Raw genomic sequence first — 19,505 nt, forward strand, 5'->3', positions numbered from 1 at the left:
ACCAGACATTGGCACATGATGTTGTAAGAATGGGTTAGCATAAGAACGGCCATCTTAGAGGCCGGAAAAACCATTTTTACTGAGTATGTGACTTGAGGGAAGAAGAACTAGATCAAACCTGGAAGGCAAGTTAATCTTAAATACCAAGAATGTGGGCGGCTTTGACACTGAAAATTAGGTAAACAGGTCTGATAAACTTATCTCATTAAGACACCAGGATAGAGATATGCACAGCTGTGTGTGTGTGTAAAGAAAATTCCTGTGAGTTAGGTAATTTAGAAATATCATGATTTGAAAATGCTATATAACCCCTTGGCTCTGAGTGCTCGGGGTCCTTGTTGAAACCCGCTGCGTCGGGCGGACACTTGGACCCCAGCTAGCTGGAAATAAACCTCGCTGTGTGTCTTGCATTATTGTGAGTGTCCTCTGTTCCTTTGAGGGAAGGGCGACTCCGGACTCTAACAATGTTAGTGTTTCTGTAGGTATGAGAAGATGCAAGAATTTGAGCTCAGATAAAAGAAAACATCTTTACCTGAAAACATCTGACTATCTGAAGGCCTGTTTTGTCCATTTTTCCCAGAGCACAGATTGAGTGCCTCATTTCTGAGAGCCACCCTGAATTCTTTTCAAGAGGTGTTGAAGTTCAGCAGTTATAGTGACCATGATTTAATCTTTGCACATGCAGTCTGCAAGTGCTAGTTTTCAGTCGACAGGGCCCCTTCATAGCCACAGATTTGACCATACTGTGGGGGCATTTCATGGCCATTGTGTCCCATGGGGCTGGAAAGGCTCATTTCCAGGTCTAGCAAAGATTCCATTGATAGGTCACTCAGCATGCTGTTATTGGACTAGGCCCTGTGAATAGCAAAAGTCTCTGGACCATACCTGTCTTAATAGCCTCTTGGTCCAGGAAAATATTCCTTCTTATTTCTTCTTCCCATATCTAGAGTTACATTATTACAGTCATTGATCTCATATGGCAGTATATATTATCATCTGTTTATCAGTGGCTCAGTCAAATACTTATTAATGTAAGAGACAACAATTTTCTGATATAGGCAACATAGAAATGAATATAGCTGGCAGTTATTAGTTAGATCACAAGCTAGAATTTAAGTCATTAGGTATAGCCCAATATACCCCAGGCCATCTGACTTAGTTAAATGATTATAGCCAGGTTTGAATTTCCTGGTTGTACATCATGGAGCATTTGATCTTTCAGAGATTGACTACAGATATAAACTTTAGAAACAAAGTTACAGTGTCCTTTTAACAACTTGATGAAAATCTTAACAATACAACATAACAACAAGGAAGTGAATAACAAAACTAGAATGCAAAGTTCAGTGAAACATAAACATTTTTCTTTGTGAGAGCATTTACCCTGCAGCCAGGGAAGGCTTTATTCCATCAAATAAAAATGTCTTTCATCAGGAAGCCAGGAAAAGCCAAGCAGCCATCTTGGATTTCCCATAGCCCTGACTTTGATTTACAGCTACTGCTTACCCAGTTTAATTTCTCCAATTTAGGAGTAGACTATTGCCATGTTTCAAGGACGTCAGGATAGCAATAGTTTGACAGTGAGGGGTTAATTTTGTAGAAGCAGGATGACCTTTCTCTACAGGTACCATAATCTTCATAGATCATTGTGAAATAATACTTATTTACTTTGCCAAAGTAACAAAAGATTTTAAAAACAAATCTCACTTAAAGGCAAAGAAATTCACAATCTGTCTTCAAGAGCTGCATTCTAAGAAACCTTTGTTCTCTTAACAGAGACAGAAAACCGAATTCCACTCTGGCACCAGTTTACTGTTAATACAAAATTTGTTTATCTAGTTAATCTTAGAAAAGTCTTTTCCATAAATCTTGAACTAGCAGTATTCTTCCAAAGGCATCAGGGTGAAACCACAGAAGGCATGTTTAAAATCTTTTGCATTGCAATTGACAAAACAACCTGGTCATTGCTGTGACATGTAACATTTTAATATGATCTCTAGAATTATAATTGACAATATTTTATCAGGACATATAAGATCTTTATGAATTTCACATAATTTTAGGATATCTATGTTAGTAACATCAACCATACAGTAACCTGATAAGTTGTATCACTTCTCCAACAATACGTCCCATGTAATTTAGCATGTCAAATGAACCCATGCATTTTAATACCTCTCTTTGGGATGCCTCAGGGGCTCTATGAAGCATCCCAAAGTCAGCTAAAAGTCAAAAGAATGGCATTAGAATTTAATTTTAGCAAGTTTTGCCAAAAATACCAGCTGGGTCTATAACAGTCAGATAGGATCATATAGATCATTGTGAAACAACAGTTAGTCACTTAGCCAAAATTAACAAAAGATTTCAATGGTAAACACAGAACAGATCATTTCAGAGATAAAGAAACTTAAAATCCATTATCAAAGGCAGTTCAACTTTTCATACTGTTCATGGGGTTCTCAGGGCAAGAATACTGAAGTGGTTTGCCATTCCCTTCTCCAGTGGACCACATTTTGTCAGAACGTTCCACCATGACCCATCCATCTTGGGTGGCCCTTCACAGCACGGCTCATAATTTCATTGAGTTAGACAAAAATGTACGTCAAGGCTGTATATTGTCACTGTGCTTATTTAACCTATATATAGAGTACATCATGAGAAGCTGGGCTGGAAAAAGCACAAGGTGACATCAAGATTGCCAGGAGAAATATCAGTAACTTCAGATATGCAGATGACACCAACCCTTATGGCAGAAAGTGAAGAGGAACTAAAGAGCCTCTTGATGAAAGTGAAAAAGGAGAGTGAAAAAGTTGGCTTAAAGCTCAACATTCAGAAAACTAAGATCATGGCATCCCGTCCCATCACTTCATGGCAAATAGATGGGGAAACAGTGGAAACGGTGGCTGACTTTATCTTTCTGGGCTCCAAAATCACTGCAGATGGGGACTGTAGCCATGCAATTAAAAGACGCTTGCTCCTTGGAAGAAAAGTTATGACGAACTTAGCATATTAAAAAGCAGAGACATTACTTTGCCAACATCAGTCCATCTAGTCAAGGCTACAGTTTTTACAGTAGTCATGTATAGATGTGAGAGTTGGACTGTGAAGAAAGCTAATTGCCGAAGAATTGATGCTTTTGAACTGTGGTGCTGGAGAAGACTCTTGAGAGTCCCTTGGACTGCAAGAAGATCCAACCAGTCCATTCTAAAGGAGATCAGTCCTGGGTGTTCATTGGAAGGACTGATGTTGAAGCTGAAACTCCAGTCCTTTGGCCACCTGGTGTGAAGAGCCGATTCATTTGGAAAGACCCTAATGCTGGGAAAGATTGAAGGCAGGAGGAGGAGACGACAGAGGATGAGATGGTTGGATGTCATCACTGACTCAGTGGACACGAGTTTGGGTAAACTCGGGGAGGTGGTGATGGACAGGGAGGCCTGGCATGCTGCGGTTCATGGGGTCGCAAAGAGTCGGACATGACTGAGCGACTGAACTGAACTGAGACAAGGCTGTGGTCCATGTGTTCAGGTTGGTTAGTTTTCTGTGATTGTGGTTTTCATTCTATCTGCCCTCTGATTGAGAAGGATAAGAGGCTTACTGAAGCTTCCTGATGAAAGAGACTGACTGAGGGGGAAAGTGGGTCTTGTTCTGACGGGTGGGGCCATGCTCAATAAATCTTTAATCCAGTTTTCTGTGATGAGTGGGGCTGTGTTCCCTCCCTGTTGTTTGGCCTGAGGCCAAACTATGGTGGAGGTAATGAAGATAATGGTGACCTCCTTTCAAAGGTCCCATGCACAGTGCCCCTGACCCTGCAGCAGGCCACCTCCGACCCGACCCTCCGCCGGAGCCTTCTGGAAAATAAGACTAAAATATGTAAAAATACAAGCACACACAATCATAATGGCTAATTCCATTAGTCATTAGAGTTCTGATGTCACATATCCTGTCTGAAGAACTCCACTGTGCACTCAGAACAGAATAAGAACGGAAGTAATGTTCAGAGTTGTTAAAATAGTTTTGACCTCTCGGACCCCCTGGCCCAGTGGGGGATTCTCAGGGCACACTTCAGAACAACCATTTTAAACCACTGACGTAGTTGGATGTGAAATGATAAAGGGGCCCTTGTGTTGACACGGAGTTTAAAGTTTCACTTTTACATTTCTTGCTTATTTCTTTGATTTCTCTTAAGAAATTTAGACCTGACAATTCCTATTTTTTAAAGCGAATATTTTTGTGTTGTATTCATTCTTGCCTCATGGCACTCTGCTCTTTGGATCCAGTGTAGTCCTAGACTTATCCTATTTTCACGTGGAAACAATTAGTCACCCACAAGGCTATCATTTCTTATATAGGTTTATGATGTCTATCCAAGGCTTAAAAAATCAGTTCTGAAGATATTGATAATTTGAGGAAAGACTGTCTCATTGTGATTAAAGTAGTTGTTGCTGTTGGTGATGTTCAGTCACAAAATCAGGTCCAACATTTTGTGAGCCCATGGAGCGCAGCACGCTAGGCCTCCCCGTGCCTCACCATCTCCCGGAGTTTGCCCGAGTTCATGTCCATTGAATCAGCAGTGCAATCCAACCATCTCATCCTCTGCTGTCCCCTTCTCCTCCTGCCCTCAATCTTTCCCAGCATCAGGGTCTTTCCCATTGAGTCGGCTCTTCACATCAGGTGCCCAAAGTATTGAAGCTTTAGTTTCAGCATCAGTCCTTCCAGTGAGCATTCAGGGTTGATTTCCCTCAGGATTGACTGCTTTGATCTCTTTGCTGTCCAAGGGACTCTCAGGTGTCTTTTCCAGCACCACTCTTTGAAAGCATCAGTTCTGCACTCAGCCTTCTTTAAGGTCCAACTCTCACATCCGTATGTCACTACTGAAAAAACCATGGCTTTGGCTGTACAGACCTTTGTTGACAAAGCGATGTCTTTGCTTTTTAATGTTGTCTAGGTTTGTAACGTTAATTAAAGTAGTAGCATTCATTAAAAGTGTTTTTAAAACCATGGTCTCTAGAACACAGAGTATTGTAAGGCATAATTAAGTGTAAAATAAGTTACATATAGATTTTCTTTAAAATATATCTGTATGTTGAAAAAATTATTGGTAAAGTTCTTATGGAATACAGAGTATGTAATATAAATTGAGTGAATCAAAATCAGTAATACTAGAAAATTAAAAAGTAGAAGAAATGAGACACACTAGTTAACATCTCCCCATGAATGACAGTGACTCATCTGCATATCTGGGGTTATTGATATTTCTCTCCACAATCTTGACTCCAGCTTTTGCTTCATCTAGCCTGGCACTTCCCATGATACACTCTGCATATAAGTTAAATAAGCAGGGTGACAATATACAGTTTTGATGTACTGCTTTCCCAGTTTGGAACCAGTCTGTTGTTCCATGTCCAGTTCTGACCATTGCTTCTTGGCCTGTATACGGGTTTCTTATGAGGCAGGTAAGGTGGCTTGGTATTCCCATCTCTTTAAGAATTTCCCACAATTTGTTGTGATACATAGTCAAAAGCTTTGGCATAGTCAATGAAGCAGAAGTAGATGTTTTTCTGGAACTCTTTTGCTTTTTTGATGATCCAACAGATGTTGGCAATTTGATCTCTGGTTTCTCTGCCTTTTCTAAACCCAGCTTGAACATCTGAAAGTTCACGGTTTACGTACTGTTGAAGCCTGGCTTGGAGAAATTTGAGGATTACTTTGATAGCGTCTGAGATAAGTGTAATTGTGTGGTGGTTTGAACAATCTTTGGCATTGCTCTTTTTTGGGATTGGAATGAAAATGGACCTTTTCTAGTCTTGTGGCCAGTGCTGGGGGTTCCAAATTTGTCAACATATTGAGTGTAGCACTTTAACAGCACCATCTTTTAGGACTTGAATTAACTCAACTGGAATTCCATCACCTTCACTTGCTTTGTTCATAGTGTTGAACTTGACTTTGCACCCCAGAATGTTTGGCTCTTGGTGAATAATCATACCATTGTAGTTATCCGGGTCATTAAAATCTTTTTTGTACAGTTCTTCTGTGTATTCTTGCCACCTCTTCTTAATATCTTCTGCTTCTGTTAGGTTGCTACCATTTCTGTCCTTTATTGTGCTCATCTTTGCATGAAATGTTTTCTTGGTGTCTCTAATTTTCTTGACGATATCTCTAGTCTTTCCTCTATTTCTATTGGTTTCCTCTATTTCTTTGCATTGATCACTGAGGAAGGCTTTCTTATCTCTCCTTGCTAGTCTTTGGAACTCTTCTTTCAGATGGGTATATCTTTCCTTTTTTCCTTTGCCTTTTGCTTCTCTTCTTTTCTCAGCTATTTGTAAGGCCTCCTCAGACAACCATTTTTGCCTTTTTGCATTTCTTTTTCTTGGGGATGATTTTGATCACTGCCTCCTATACAATGTTACAAACCTCCGTCCACAGTTCTTCAGGCAGTCTGTTTATCAGATCTAATCCCTTGAATCTATTTGTCACTTCCACTGTATAATCATGAGGGATTTGATTTAGGTCATACCTGAATGGCCTAGTGGTTTTCCCTACTTTCTTTGATTTAAGTCTGAATTTGGCAATAAAGAGTTCATGATCTGAGCCACAGTCAGTTCCAGGTCTTGTTTTTGTTGACTGTATAGAGCTTCTCCATCTTTGGCTGCAAAGAATATAATCAATCTGATTTTGGTATTGAGCATCTGGTGATGTCCATGTCCAGAGTTATCTGTTGTGTTGGAAGAGGGTGTTTGGTGTGCTTGTGCGTGCTCTTGCAAAACTCTGTTAGCCTTTGTCCTGCTTCATTTTGTACTCCAAGGCCAAACTTGCCTGTTACTCCAGGTATCTCTTCACTTCCTACTTTTGCATTCCGGTGATGAAAAGGATATCTTTTTTTTTTTGGTGTTAATTCTAAAAGGTCTTGTAGGTCTTCATGTTCAACTTCAGCTTCTTCAGCATTAGTGATTAATGCATATACTTGGATTAGTGTGATACTGAATGGTTTGCCTTGGAAACAAGCCAAGATCATTTTGTCATTTTTGAGATTGCACCCAAGTACTGCATTTTTTACTCTTTTGTTGACTATGAGGGCTACTCCATTTTTTCTAAAGGATTCTTGCCTACAGTAGTAGATGTAATGGTTATCTGAATTAAATTCACCCATTCCTATCCATTTTAGTTCACTGATTCCTCAAATGTTGATGTTCACTCCTGCCATCTCCTGTTTGATCACTTCCAATTTACCTTGATTCATGGACCTAATGTTCCAGGTGGAGAAGGCAATGGCACCCCACTCCAGTACTCTTGCCTGGAAAATCCCATGGATGGAGGAGCCTGATAGGCTGCAGGCCATGGGGTCGCTAAGAGTCAGATACGACTGAGCGACTTCACTTTGACTTTTCACTTTCATGCACTGGAGAGGGAAATGGCAGCCCACTCCAGTATTCTTGCCTGGAGAATCCCAGGGATGGGGGAGCCTGGTGGGCTGCCATCTATGGGGTCGCACAGAGTCAGACACAACTGAAACGACTTAGCAGCAGCAGCAGCAATATTCCAGGTTCCTATGCATTGTTGTTCTTTATAGCATTAGACTTTACTTTCACCACCAGACACATCAACAGTTGGGCATTGTTTCTGCTTGCTTTTCATTCTTTCTGGAGCTATTTCTCCTCTTGTGGTCCATTGGAGAAGGGAAAGAAAATTAAATAAGCTCCAACTTCGGGAGTTGGTGATGGACAGGGAGGCCTGGTGTGCTGTGATTCATGGGGTCGCAAAGAGTCGGACACAACTGAGCGACTGAACTGAACTGAACTGAACTGATTCATTATAATACCTGTTTTTGTTCTTGCATTCTCTGCAGGAACCACTAGATGGAGCCACTTCATAGAGGTTAAAAAAAAAAATCCCACCTTTCTCTTCATTGATATCTAAGTTCTTATTAAATTCGGATAAATTTTTTGGGCTCCAAAATCACTGCAGATGCTGATTGCAGCCATGAAATTAAAAGACGCTTACTCCTTGGAAGGAAAGTTATGACCAACCTTGATAGTATATTAAAAAGCAGAGACATTACTTTGCCAACCAAGGTCTGTCTAGTCAAGGCTAAGGTTTTTCCTGTGGTCATGTATGGATGTGCGAGTTGGACTGTGAAGAAAACTGAGTGCCGAAGAATTGATGCTTTTGAACTGTGGTGCTGGAGAAGACTCTTGAGAGTCCCTTGGACTGCAAGGAGATCCAACCAGTCCATTCTAAAGGAGATCAATCCTGGGTGTTCATTGGAAGGACTGATGCTAAAGCTGAAACTGCAATACTTTGGCCACCTCATATGATGAGTTGACTCACTGGAAAAGACTCTGATGCTGGGAAAGGTTGGGGGCGGCAGGAGAAGGGGACGACAGAGAATGAGATGGCTGGATGGCATCACCGACTCTGTGGACATGAGTTTGAGTGAACTCTGGGAGTTGGTGATGGACAGGGAGGCCTGGCGTGCTGTGATTCGTGGGGTCGTGGAAAGTCGGACACGACTGAGAGACTGAACTGAACTGAACTGAACTGAAACTTATACGAACTTAAGCTCTGTAATTCAGTCTTTCAGTGGATTAACCCTTGGAGTAAATTTTAAGAAAAATCTACATCATATTAAATTGAGTTTATGTCTGTATTATGTGGGTTTTTGCAGAGCAATAAGCAAGGGTTTTATGTCTGCACTTGAGTGAATGAACAAATAATCCATGAGCCTCCACCACATGCCAGGCACTGTGCTGAGTTTTGAAAACACAGTGCTGAACACAATGGACCAGGTCCTCACTGTCCTAGAATGGAACTGTTAAAGGTGTGTTATTTTCAGAGTTGGGAAAACGTTCATTATATCATGCTACTGCTGCTTAGTCATTTCAGTAGTTTCTGACTCTGTGTGATCCCATGGACTGTAGCCTGCCAAGCTCCTCTATACATGGAATTCTCTAGGCAAGAGTACTGGAGGGGGTTGCCATGCCCTCCTCCAGAGAATCTTCCTGACTCGGGGATCTAACCCGGGGCTACTCCAGGTGATATTGAGGAAGGCAAACCAGCAGTCTCTGCAATTGTGTGTCTGTTTGAACTTAGATGATCATCAAGAAAGTATTTGATGAATTAAAACAAGCTCATCACTTTAGTCCCTGCATTCTGAAAATCATTTGAAATTTAATGGTGACTTCTCACATTCCATTCCCTCCCCAACCCCTGGGTATAAGAAGCTTTGTTCATGGTGTCACTCACTGGCTACGTTAGCAGCCAAGTTTTCTTGAAGTTCCCCAGCTGGAAAGATTCTCAGGGCTGCAAAGAGCCTTGCCTGCTGCTCTTGAACAATTTAGCCATCAGTGGAGACTGGGAAACACAAGAAGCGGTGAATAAGAGGGAATAGCAAAGTTAGCAGAAGCAGCAAGAAAAATCACAGGGAGGCCACGGTTCATTGGAAAGTGTGAATCACTCATCTCATGAGCTTTTTCTCAAAGGGAAAAGTGTCAATTTCCGCAAGGTTTAATTACAGCAAATCCTAGACCTGAGGAATATTTGATCCAAGAAGTTGAATCAGTACATTACCACTAGGGCATCTAGAAAATTAGCAAGTCAAAGAGGAAACACGGCATCTTTGGGGTCCTATTAGGCATCTGTTACCTGCTTTATAGGAATTCCCAGGTGGTACTCTGGCCATGTGAGGCGAAGAGCCAACTCATTGGAAAAGACCCTGATACTGGGAAAAGATTGAGGGCAGGAGGAGAAGGGGGCGACAGAGGATGAGATGGTTGGATGTCATCACCAACTCAATGACTTGAGTTTCAGCAAGTTCCAGTAGATGGTGAAGGGAAGCCTGGTGTGCTGCAGTCCATGGGGTTGCAAGGAGTCAGACATGACCTAGTGACTGAACAACAACAACAGGTGGTTCAGTGGTAAAGAATCTGCCTGCCAATGCAGGAGATGCAGGAGGCACAAGTTTGATTGCTGGGTCAGGAAGACCCCCTGGAGGAGGAAATGACAACCCACTCCAATATCCTTGCCTGGAGAATTCCACAGACAGAGAGGAATGACGGTCTGCCGTCTATGAAGTCACATAGAGTCAGACATGACTGAACAACTAATCAAGCACCTGCTTTATAGCTTGAGAAGTTGCTAGTTATTACCATGAATTTCTGGAGCAGATGATCTTATCCAAAACCAGATTATCTGACAATCTAATAAAGCATAAAGGACCAGAAATAAATGCATGCCTAGACCTGAGTTTGTCAACCTGAGCAGTTGCCTTCTCTGATGAAGAGGCCAGATGTCCTTAAACTCAACCATAAATTTATCTATGATAAAAGGTCCTTCTGGAGGCAAACTTTACATAATCTTGTAATGCTTTGACTTCTGGGAAACCTGCCAGAAATGTACTTTCTCCCTTTAGGAGTGTGATTGAATGCATAGCACTCGGCATTTCATCACATCCACTTGTGCCGTGTTACCCAGCAAGACACCCCACTGATTCCCAAAAGGAAGAAAGCCAATGAAAGTGGATGACTGAAGAAGCACTAGGAAAGCAGAGGTTGGGAGCTAACAATCTGCAGATGCTAACCAGAGACAAGGACAGGACCGCAAGCCAGACCTGCACGCAGCCTCTGCAGTTGCTCTTGGACATCACGTGCTCATGTGGAATGCACCCACTTGGACATGAAGTCAAGCCTGTCACATTATAGCTGTCACCTGAGTGCTCCCCACTGGGCAAATCTCGATTCTCAGAGAAGCGTGGGCACATCTGAGGCGAAACCTTGACTATTCATCATCAACAGGAACCCAGTCCTATTTTTTCTCTGAAAAGAATGTTTTCATAAAAGCCTTGACTTTTTTTTTTTAAAGCTATCTGTAGCAAGGAAAACATTCATGTTGCCATGGTTTCGATCACATCAGAGAGCTATTATTCTCCCTCTGCTTTAGGGAGAAAGGTTCTGGTGGCAGAACAGTCACCCTAACTGTCCTTCAAGCACTTAAGCTCCTCTTTCCCATTCCATTTTATATGAGATCAACATCTGTTTTTATCAAACAATGTTCCTTTAAATTATGAATTCAGCAAAACAGGAAAACCTTCACGGTCAACCTCATAGGACTCTGAAGGATTCTACCTGTTGTGACTCTTATATCTTACTTGGTAAAATTTCCATGGGTTCCATGGGTATGCCTGACAAATACAAAATCTTTTCTCAGAGTAAAACTGACCAAAGTCACAGAAGAACCAGGTCAAACAGTCAAAATTAATTTCTCTAACCCAGTCTCAGGGGCTTACCAGGTGGCACAGTGGTAAAGAATCTGCCTGTCAGTGCTGGAGATGGGAGTTCGATCCCTGGGTGGAGAAGATCCTTTGGAGGAGGAAATGGCAACCCATTCCAGTATTCTTGCCTGAAAACTTTCATGGACAGAAGGGCCTGGTGGGCTACAGTCCACCAGGTCACGGAGTTGGACACAACTGAGCACAGCACAGCAAGATCTCAACTATTACATTTTTACAGCACTTGGCACACTGTGTTTTGTATATGTTCTGTCACACACACCACTTTTGGGCTCCTCAAGACCAGAGCACACAAGGAATATTGACAAGAAGTGTGTCCCGGGCAGGGTGATATTACCAAAAAGTATTGTTGGGGACTTCTCTGGCAGTCCAGTAGTTAAGATCATGTTCCCAAAACAGGGGGAACGGGTTTGATCCCCCACTCGGAGAATCCCAGGGACAGAGGAGCCTAGTGGGCTGCCGTCTATGGGGTCGCACAGAGTCGGACATGACTGAAGCGACTTAGCAGCAGCAGCAGCAGGGAACTAAGATCCCACATGCCATGCAGAGTGGCCAAATAAATTTTTAAAAAAGTTATTGCTATTGTGTTGGAGTCACAGAGCAAGCACATTTGACACATGCAAACACAACTCCATGTGTTCTGGAATGTTCTACAGAGAGAAAGAGAAGCCATCTAATATTGATGGAGATTCTAGCCTGCACAGCTGTCAGGAAGTATAAGCCAGATGCCCATGAGCTGAAAGCCATGAATCTTCCCTTCCTTCTGTTGGTTTCTGTCCTTTTCTTGCAGGAGTATCTCTCTGGGATTTGTCTTCACGTCTGGTTTTAGAACTTGAATCCTCCTTAGGCAGACCTGACTGAAGGAGACAGATTATGGTGTGCTCTTAGGCACTTGCACTGTATAGATACAGAGAGGGTTGTGACAGATGGGCAGGCGCAATACACAGTCCCCCTTCCCCTGCTGGGTCAAAAGAGCCTTCCTTAGCTGTGGGGAGAGCTGGGGGCCAAAAGCAAGCGGCCGAGTCCTTCTCTGAGACTTGCTGGCCATTAGCTGAAGAGGGACATCTGCATGAGGCTGTGTGGGCAGGGGAATCCCACACAGATGATCGTTAGATGCTAGGGTGCAAACTCCCAGGTCAGTCCAGCTCTGCCAGCCCTTCCAGCTCTGGGGCTGCTGCAGGACTGGCTGAGGACCATATTGCGATGGCAAGTTCAACTCTCCCCTCCGCCCCATCCTGCTTCCTCCTCCTCACACAGTCAAGCACTCCTCCAGAAGTGTTCCTGCCCGCCCACCTCCACCCTGGAGAACCCAGTCTGCCATCAGGTTCAGTTCAGTTCAGTTCAGTCGCTCAGTCGTGTCCGACTCTTTGCGACCCCATGAATCACAGCACGCCAGGCCTCCCTGTCCATCACCAACTCCCGGAGTTCACTCAAACTCACCTCCATCTAGTCGGTGATGCCATCCAGCCATCTCAATCTCTGTTGTCCCCTTTTCCTCCTGCCCCCAGTCCCTCCCAGCATCAGAGTCTTTTCCAGTGAGTCAGCTCTTTGCATGAGGTGGCCAAAGTATTGATTGGAGTTTCAGCTTTAGCATCAGTCCTTCCAATGAACACCCAGGATTGATCTCCTTTAGAATGGACTGGTTGGATCTCCTTGCAGTCCAAGGGACTCTCAAGAGTCTTCTCCAGCACCACAGTTCAAAATCATCAATTCTTTGGCAATCAGCTTTCTTCACAGTCCAACTCTCACATCCATACGTGACCACGGGAAAAACCATAGCCTTGACTAGACGGACCTTGGTTGGCAAAGTAATGTCTCTGCTTTTTAATATGCTATCTAGGTTGGTCATAACTTTCCTTCCAAGGAGTAAGTATCTTTTAATTTCATGGCTGCAATCAGTATCCGCAGTGCTTTTGGAGCCCAAAAAATAAAGTCTGACACTGTTTCCACTGTTTCCCCATCTATTTCCCATGAAGTGATGGGACCAGATGCCCTGATCTTAGTTTTCTGAATGTTGAGCTTCAAGCCAATTTTTTCACTCTCCTCTTTCACTTTCATCAAGAGGCTTTTTAGTTCCTCTTCACTTTCTGCCATCATCTGCATATCTTAGGTTTACCCCGATTCTAGAGAAGAAGAGAGAACAGGATGTTCCCCTCACCTTCCCCGAAACCCTGCAGAACGGGGTAGAAGCTGATGAATGCAGTCAGACCACACCCTTGGGTGGAATTCACTCAGAGCTGGACACCATTCTCAGTGAGGATCTTCCTTAAAGTGGGAGACAAGCACTGCCCAGTCTGGGAGTGTCTGTGTGGCCCTGAAGGACTGATGATCTGACACCTCCAGAGCCTTCTCCCTCTCCCCAGAGGGTGGATGTACGGTCTCTGGAGGATTCTGACCAGGTGCAGGGAAGGAAGTTCACCGTCCCCCCCGCCACCCCTTACAGCGTTATCTTTCAGAGGCTCTGGGCACAAAGGCCTGGCACCTGTCCCCATGGGAAGCAGCACAGAGCTACCACAGCAGGTGATCTGTCACCACGTCTGGACTTCTGGCTGAGAGAAATGCGGGGATGAGGTTAGAGACCGGGACACGACTTAGCAACTGAACAACAACAGATGGTTACCAAGAGGGAAAGGCAGGGAGGGACAAATTGAAAAATTGGGATTGCCATATATACACTGTTGCTGCTGCTGCTGCTAAGTCACTTCAGTCGTGTCTGACTCTGTGTGACCCCATAGACAGCAGCCCACCAGGCTGCCCCGTCCCTGGGATTCTCCAGGCAAGAACACTGGAGTGGGTTGCCATTTCCTTCTCCATATACACACTACTACATTTAAATAAATAACTAATAAGGACCTACTGTTTAGCACAGGGAACTCTACTCAATACTCTGTAATGACCTATCTGGGAAAATAATCTAAAAAAAAAAAAGAGTAGCTATATGTATTTGTATCACTGATTCACTTTGCTATACAGCAGAAATGAACAACATTTTAAATCAACTATACTCCAATAAAAATGTTTCAATAAAATAAGATATTAAATAAAAGAAAAAAAGGTTATGGGCCTAGAGATGGGAAATGATCCTAGATTACCCTAGTGGACCCAGTGTAATCACAAGGGTTCTTGTAGCGCAGGAAGCAATAGAGTCAGGAGTTACGAAAGGAGATGTAATGACAGAGGTCAGAGTCAGAGGGAGATTTAAAGACATGACAAGGCGGGCTTTGAAACAGGAGGATGGGGCTGTGAGCCAGGACATGCAGGTGGCCTCTAGAAGCTGAGGCATGCAAGAAAACACCTTCTCTCCTGTCACCTCCAGGAGGAATGCAGTCCTGCTAACCTCTTTTGGATTTTTGATCCAGAACTGGGAGAGAATACATTTCTGATGTTTTGAGCTGCTAAGTTTGGGGAGACTTGTTAGAGCAGGAAAAGGGAGCTCATAGACTGTGATACACGGTGTCAGAGGCACCGTGTGCCAGCTTCCATTCCCGTATCAGCTCTTGCTGTTCAGTCGCCAAGTCATGTCTGACTCCTTGCGACCACATGGGCTGCACCGTGCCAGGCTTCTCTGTCTTCACCGTCTCCTGGGATTTGCTCAAATGTATGTCCTCTGAGTCAGTGATGCTATTTAACCATCTCATCCTCTGCCACCCTCTTCTCCTTTTGCCTTCAGTCTTTCCTAGCATCAAGGTATTCATCACTAATACATCCCAGAACTCTTTTTCCAAGTGGGATGAAGCCGTGGATTCTTCACTACCCAGCCCTCCAGGTAATCGATACCTTTGACCCCGACTGGAATGCACGAGTGGGTCAGATTCCTGGTTATAAGTAACAAAACCCACTCTGGCTAGTTTAAACAGAAGAGAAATTTACTAAATGATATTGGGTGGCTCACAACCTCTCTGGGGAGGTCAGAGCATTGAGTTTAGAGGCCACACAACAGGACTGATGCCTGCTTCTGGGCAACCCCCTATGTGACCAACACTGGTCACACACCAAGTCACTGGTCACACACAAAGTCCAGCAACTGGGGCATCCACTGGGCCTTTGAGAATGGGGTGCTCCTTTTCCACATCAACAGAGTGAACTCCACGCGTGGCTGGCTCTCCTAGCACAGCTTCTCCATCCATGTCTGCAAATGATTAGATCACTTTCCTCCCTACTCACAGTACAGTCTGTGGGCCAGCAGCATCAGCATTGCCTGGCTGATTCAGATGCACAGCAAAGGTTGAGAAGCTCTGGTCTGAGATCATCTGTCCTGGTGTGAGACAATTCAGTGGCATAGTCCCCAGCCCTGTAATGTCATCGGAGTAATGTCCCTCCTCACCAAAAACACAACACTCAGAACATAGGACTCAGGTGCTAAATAGGCAAAGGTAACAAGAGGTGAGGAAAATTAAGGGCACTTAATTCTATGATTGAAGAAAATAATACAACAACAAAGTGCTAAGACTGATTTTTTTCAACCAAGAATTTAGACAGATTTTTTTTGTATACCATGGAGGTCTTTTATTCATCATATCTGGTCCTTTAACCAGAAGAACTGGGATCAACATGGACCTTTTGTTTTTCTACCCTCAGAAAACTGCTTTTGATGATTAATTTGACTCAGTTGATACAATTGTCAACTAACCATAGGAAAATGGACTTGGAGAAGCAAAATTTTACCCTAAGTTTCCAAAAGAGGTTTCAGCAGAGAGCAAGTAAAGAATGTTCTTTTTAAAAATGTGAGTGAAGGGAGGAGGGAGGTGAGAGGGGGGTTCAGGAGGGGAACTCATGTACACCTGGGGCGAATTCATGTCAATGTATGGCAAAACCAACCAATATAATATTGTAAAATAAAAAAAAAAATGAGTGAAGTGAAGTCACTCAGTCGTGTCTGACTCTTTGCAACCCCATCGACTGTAGCCTACCAGGCTTCTCTGTCCATGGGATTTTCCAGACAAGATTACTGGAGTGGGTTGCCATTTCCTTCTCCAAGGTCTTTTTAAAAACCATGCACAAAAAAAGTGTCTTGATCTGTTCCTTGCACTGAAGTGTTCAGAAAACAAAATAACTCACTCTCTATTCATAACATCTTGAAATTCAAGAGAGTAAGAGGAAGAGATTTGTGTTTTCTTGTTTTGATTGTTTTTACTTTACTGCTTTTATGCTGAATTTTAATACAGAAGAATTTACAGTTGTTGGGTTTTTGTTGTTGCTTTTTGTTTGCTTTTTGAAGTATAGTTGGTTTGTAATATTGTATTAGTTTCAGGTGTACAGCAAAGTGATTCAGTTATATATTTTTTCAGATTATTTTCCAGTATAGGTTATTATAAGATATTGAAGATCGTTCCATGTGCTACATATTAAATCCCTGTTGGTTACCCATTGTAGGTAAAATAGTTTGTATCTGTTAATCTCATACTCCTAATTTATCCCTCCCTGCTCCCTTTATGCTTTGGTAACCATAAGTTTGTTTTTTTATGTCTGTGAGTCTGTTTCTGTTTTGTAGAGTCATTTGTATTATTTTTTAGATTCCACATTTAAGGAATATCTTATAATATTTGTCTATTACTGACTGACTGACTTCACTTAGTATGATGATCTCTAGGTCTAGTCACATTCTGCAAATGATAATATTTTGTTCCTTTTGATGGCTGAGTAATATTCCGTTGTATATAAACATCTTCTTAGGCCAGTCATCTGTTGTTGGGCACTTGGATTGTTTCCATGTTTTTACTATTGTAAATAGTGTTGCTATGAACACTGGGGTGAGTGTATATTTTTTCAAATTAGTGTTTTCATCTTTTCCATATATATGCCCAGGTGGGAGTGGGATTGCTGGATCATACAGTAACTCTATTTTTAGTTTTTTAAAGATGCTTCACTTTGTTTTCCTTAGAGTTGGCTGGTTCAGTTTAAATTTTCACCTATAGCTATTGGTTTTGTTTGTTTTTGAATTTGAAAAATGAGAAAGTCAGAAAATGGAGGCTTTGGTGATCCAAAAGTTAAACACAGCCTCGATGAGCGTATTTTTCACTGTCACATAGAGATAGAAAGTAGATTAGCAGTTGTTAGAGACTGAGGGAAGTAGCAAATGAGGAGTGACTTCTAATGGGGATGAAGTGATGAAAATGTCCTGGAATTAGGTAGTGGTGTTGGCTGGGCAACCTCGTGAAGATGTTAAAAAAAAAAAGCAAACAAAACCCCACTGAATTGTATATTTCAAAATCACTAATTTTCTGGTACCTATAGCTCAATTTTAAAAAGGTAAAGCAAAATTCACAGGCATAAAAATATTAGGAACCTTGAGTATAAGTAAAAATAAATCTTAGGGAATTCCCTGACATTCCAATGGTTGAGATACTGCACTTCCACTGCAGGGGCTGTGGGTTCAATCCCTGATGAGGGAACTAAGGTCCCATATGCTGCGTGGTGTGGACAAAAACAAAATAAAAATGAAAATAAATCAGTAAATCTTAAAAGCAGCTATGTAATAAAAGTTTCTTCAAGTCATGGGATTCAAATATTTGGACAAACATATGCTATTGCTTATACGTGGTATCTGAAAAAATGGGTACTAATGAACTTATTTACAAAACAGAAGTAGAGTCAAAGAAGTAGAAAACAAACTACAGTTTCAGTTTCAAAGTCTCTGTGCTACTCCCCTAGGAGAGCAGAAAGTAGAGCTTAGAGGAGACCAAATCAACACTCTTTAGGCATGAGCGTGCCGGGTGCCTCCTGCTCACTCCCAAGGATGCTCATAAACAGAGAACAGAAGCAGAGAAAGGTGGTCGGTGCTCAGCCCAGGCCAAACACAGAGCAGGGAAAAAACCTAATAGTCTGATCTTTACAGGTAAGATGAAGGTCCCTGAAACCACAGACAGGATAGTATAAATACACCTCTGGATGTGACCCAGAGGGTGAGGAAGAGAAACCTCCACAAGGATTAGGACTGTGTTTTCTGTAACCTGGAACATCAGAAATGAAGTCACTTTGCTGAAAATCAGTAGAAGTATGTCTCATGCCCCTCAGTTCACAGACTGAGATCCACACTCAGGTGCATTTCTTTTTATTTTAGTAGAAACTGAAAATGATGACACTATCCACAAACACTGGAAATGCGTGAGAGTGTTTCCCCAGCACTCTCTGCTGGATTTGATATTTTTTTCACCCTTGTCAATCTGAAGTCTGATTTGCATCTCTTGGCTTCCCCAGAAGACTGAATATCTTTTCATAAGTTTATTAGCCACTTGCATTTCCTCCTCAGTAAATTCCTATCCCTGTTTTTTGCCCCGTGTTCTAAGAGGTAAATCATCTCTTTCGTATTAATGTGAGAGTATTCTTTGTACTGAAGAGACAGTAATCTTTGCCTATGGGAAGTCTTCTCTTCCTGTTTGTCTTCTGACTTTGGTGACATTTTCACACTTAATTTCTGATTGCCTATCTTTTTTTTTTAAAACACTTTATATTTTGTGTTGGGATATAACCGATTAAGAATGTTGTGATATTTTCAGGTGGACAGCAAAGGGACGTGGTCATCTATATACATGTATCCCTTCTCCTCCAAACTTCCCTCCCATCCAGTTTGCCACATGTGACTGAGCAGAGTTCTTTGTGCTTGCCTTGTTGGTTATCCATTTAAAATATAGCAGTGAGTACCTGTCCATCACAAACTCCCTAACAATCCCTTCCCCCATCTGGTTGCCTGTCTTGTTAAGAAGACCTCTCCACCCCCACAGTTTCATAAGTATTCTAAGTTATCTTCTATTTCATACGCACATTTCTTCTATCTAATACACACACAGTCACACTCACATACATAGTTAGCTGATAGTTGGATAATCAGAACATCAGTCTACCTGTAATTGATATGCAGATACTGGGCGAGGAGGGCCAGGGAAGCAGACTCATTGTATTCAGAGTTTACATCATCCTCCTGTCCAGCATCACATCTGACATGAACTAAGTATCAAGGTCAGCTGCTAAATTCTGCCTTCTATTGTGTTGGCCACAAAGTTCTTTTTGGTTTTTCCATTAGATGGAACAGAAAACCTGAATGAACTTTTTGGCCAACCAATACATTTTCCATCTCTGTTCTTCCTGTTACTTAAGAAGGAAGCAGAGGTGTTCCCTGCGCTGTCCCAATCCATCACGCTCACATCTCCAGAACCCACCACCCTAAGCATCTCTGACCACTCCTTCCACGGGCCCATGGCCACCTCCTTGCTTTGAATCTCTGCAG

The 19,505-nt window shown here is 42.5% G+C and overlaps 1 pseudogene; it reads left to right on the forward strand.

Moving 5' to 3' along the window:
* LOC129560728 (melanocortin receptor 3-like) overlaps positions 1-19,505 on the forward strand; it is a 29,277-nt pseudogene that overhangs the window by 4,822 nt on the left and 4,950 nt on the right.

Source organism: Moschus berezovskii, chromosome 15 (genome assembly GCF_049115385.1).
Source record: "Moschus berezovskii isolate FMDL1 chromosome 15, NW_MosBer_1.0, whole genome shotgun sequence".
NCBI lineage: Eukaryota > Metazoa > Chordata > Mammalia > Artiodactyla > Moschidae > Moschus > Moschus berezovskii.